Here is a 3,572-nt window from a genome sequence, read left to right as displayed (position 1 = left end):
GAGCTTTCTGCAGATTTTCTCTGAAATACATCACATGGGGTAATAGATGAATTGCAATGATTCTGGCTTTGTAGTAACCATACCAACCAACAAACGCAACTGAGGGAGGATTTTATTGTAGCCTCACTCAGAAATGCTTCCCATCAGGTAATGGATGAAATGTCATGATAGTGTCTGTGTACTGATCAGAACAACAAACAAATGCAATGAGCGAAGAGCTTTCTGCAGCTTCCCTCAGAAATACTTCACATCAGGTAATGGGCGAAATGTGATGATTGTGTCTGTGTATCAATCATTCCAACAAACAGATGCAAGTGAGGGAAGAGCTTTCTGCAGCTTCTTTCTGAAATACATCACATTAGGTAATAGACGAAGTGCGATGATTCTGGCATTGTAGTAACCATACCTACAAACAAACGCAAAGGAGTGAGAAGCTTTCTGTAGCTTCCCTGAGAAATACTTCACATCAGGTAATGGACGAAATGTGATGATTGTGTCTGTGTATTAATCATTCCAACAAACAGATGCAAGTGAGGGAAGAGCTTTCTGCAGCTTTTATTTGAAATACATCACATAGGGTAATAGATGAAATGCAATGATTCTGGTTTTGAGTTAAACATACCAACAAACAAACGCAAATGGGAGTGGAGCTTTCTGTAGCTTCCCTCAGAAATATTTCACATCAGGTAATGGATGAAATGTTATGATTGTGTCTGTATACTAATCATAACAACAAACAGGTGCAAGTGAGGAATGAGGATTCTGCAGCTTCTCTCTCAAATACATCACATAGTGTAATGGAGGAAATGCTTTGAATCTGGGTTTGTAGTAACCATAATACAAACAAACGCAAATGAGGGGGGAGCTTTCTGTAGCTTCCCTCAGAATTGCTGCACATCAAGTAATAAATGAAATGTAATTATTTTGGCTGTGTACTAATCATTCCAACAAACAGATGCAAATGAGGGATGAGCTTTCTGCAGATTTTCTCTGAAATACATCACATGGGGTAATAGATGAATTGCAATGATTCTGGCTTTGTAGTAACCATACCAACCAACAAACGCAACTGAGGGAGGATTTTATTGTAGCCTCACTCAGAAATGCTTCCCATCAGGTAATGGATGAAATGTCATGATAGTGTCTGTGTACTGATCAGAACAACAAACAAATGCAATGAGCGAAGAGCTTTCTGCAGCTTCCCTCAGAAATACTTCACATCAGGTAATGGGCGAAATGTGATGATTGTGTCTGTGTATCAATCATTCCAACAAACAGATGCAAGTGAGGGAAGAGCTTTCTGCAGCTTCTTTCTGAAATACATCACATTAGGTAATAGACGATGTGCGATGATTCTGGCATTGTAGTAACCATACCTACAAACAAACGCAAAGGAGTGAGAAGCTTTCTGTAGCTTCCCTGAGAAATACTTCACATCAGGTAATGGACGAAATGTGATGATTGTGTCTGTGTATTAATCATTCCAACAAACAGATGCAAGTGAGGGAGGAGCTTTCTCCAGCTTCCTTCTGAAAGACATCACATTAGGTAATAGATGAAATGCGATGATTCTGCCATTGTAGTAACCATACCTACAAACAAATGCAAAGGAGTGAGGAGCTTTCTGTAGCTTCCCTGAGAAATACTTCAATCAGGTAATGGACGAAATGTGATGATTGTGTCTGTGTATTAATGATTCCAACAAACAGATGCAAGTGAGGGAGGAGCTTTCTGCAGGTTCTCTCTGAAGTACATTACATAGGGTAATGGATGAAATGCAATGATTCTGACTTCGTAATAACCATTCCAACAAACAAACGCAAATGAGGGAGGAGCTTTCTGTAGTTTCCCTCAGAAATACTTCACATCAAGTAATGGACGAAATGTAATGATTGTGTCTTAGTACAAATCATATCAACATACAGAGCAAGTGAGGGAGGAGCTTTCTGCTGCTCCTCTCTGAAATACCTCACATAGGGTAATAGATAAAATGCAATGATTCTGGCATTGTAGTAGCCATAGCAATAAACACATGCAAATGACGGGGAGTTTTCTGTAGCTATACTCAGAAATACTTCACATAGGGTAATAGATGAAATGCGATGATTCTGGCTTCGTAGTAACCATACCAACAAACAAATGCAAATTAGGGAGGAGCTTTCTGTAGCATCCCTCAGAAATACTTCACATCATGTAATAAATGAAATGTAATGTTTGTGTCTGTGAACTAATCATACAACAAACAGATGCAAGTGAAGTAGGAGCTTTCTGCCACTTCTCTCTGAAATACATCACATTGGGTAATAAATGAAATGGGATGATTCTGGCTTTGTAGTAACCTTACCAACAAACAAATGCAAATTACGGAGCTGCTTTCAAACGATATTTGAGAAATACTTCACATCATCTAGTACATGAAATTTAATGTTTGTGTATGTGTACTAATAATACCATCAAACACATGCAAGTGAGGGAAGAGCTTTCTGCAACTTCTCCCTGAAGTACACCACAAAGAGTAATAAATGAAATTCAATGATTCTGGTTTTGTAGTAAGGATACCAATGAACAGATGCAAGTGAGGCAGGAGCTTTCTGCAGCTTTTCTCTGAAATACATCACATAGGGTAATGGATGAAATGCAATGATTCTGGCTTTGTAGTAACCGTACCAACTAACAAACGCAAATGAGGTAGGAGCTTTCTATAGCTTCCTTCAGAAATATTTTACATCAGGTAATGGATGAAATGTAATGATTGTGTCGGTGTACTAATCATACCAACAAACAGATGCAAATGACTGAGGAGCTTTCTGGTGCTTCAATGTGAAATACATCACATAGGGTAAAAAATGAAATCAGATGATTCTGGCTTTGTAATAACCAGCCCAACAAACTAACGCAAATGAGGGAGGAGCATTTTGTGTCTATTCTCAAAAATACTTCTTATAGTGTAATAGATGAAATGCAACGATTCTGGCTTTGTAATAACCATATCAACAAACTAACGCAAATGAGGTAGGAGTTTTCTGTAGCTATTCTCAGAAATACATCACATGGGATGATAGATGAAATACGATGATTCTGGCTTTGTAGTAACCATACCAACAAACTAAACGCAAATGACACTTGAGCTTTCTGTAGCTTATTTAGAAATACTTCTAATAGGGTAATAAATGAAATGCAATGATTCTGGCTTTGTAGAAACCATACCAACAAGCAAACACATATGATGGAGGAGCTTTCTGTAGCTATCCTCAGAAATACTTCACATATGGTAATAGATGAAATGCGATGATTCTGGCTTTGTAGTAACCATACCAACAAACTAAATGCAAATGACACTTAAGCTTTCTGTAGCATTTTTTAGAAATACTTCACATATGGTAATAGACGAAATGCGATGTTTCTGGTTTTGTAGTAACCTTACCAAAAAAAAATGCAAATGAGGGAGGAGCTTTCTGTAGCCCCCCTCGGAAATACTTCACATCAGGTAATGGATGAAATGCAGTGATTGTGTCTGTGTACTATTCATAACGAAAAACATGTGTAAGTGAGATAAGAGCTTTCTGCAGCTT

Source organism: Schistocerca gregaria, unplaced genomic scaffold (assembly GCF_023897955.1).
Source record: "Schistocerca gregaria isolate iqSchGreg1 unplaced genomic scaffold, iqSchGreg1.2 ptg000338l, whole genome shotgun sequence".
NCBI classification, from domain to species: domain Eukaryota; kingdom Metazoa; phylum Arthropoda; class Insecta; order Orthoptera; family Acrididae; genus Schistocerca; species Schistocerca gregaria.
The sequence above is the reverse complement of the archived record's forward strand: the minus strand, read 5'-3'. Positions refer to the sequence as shown.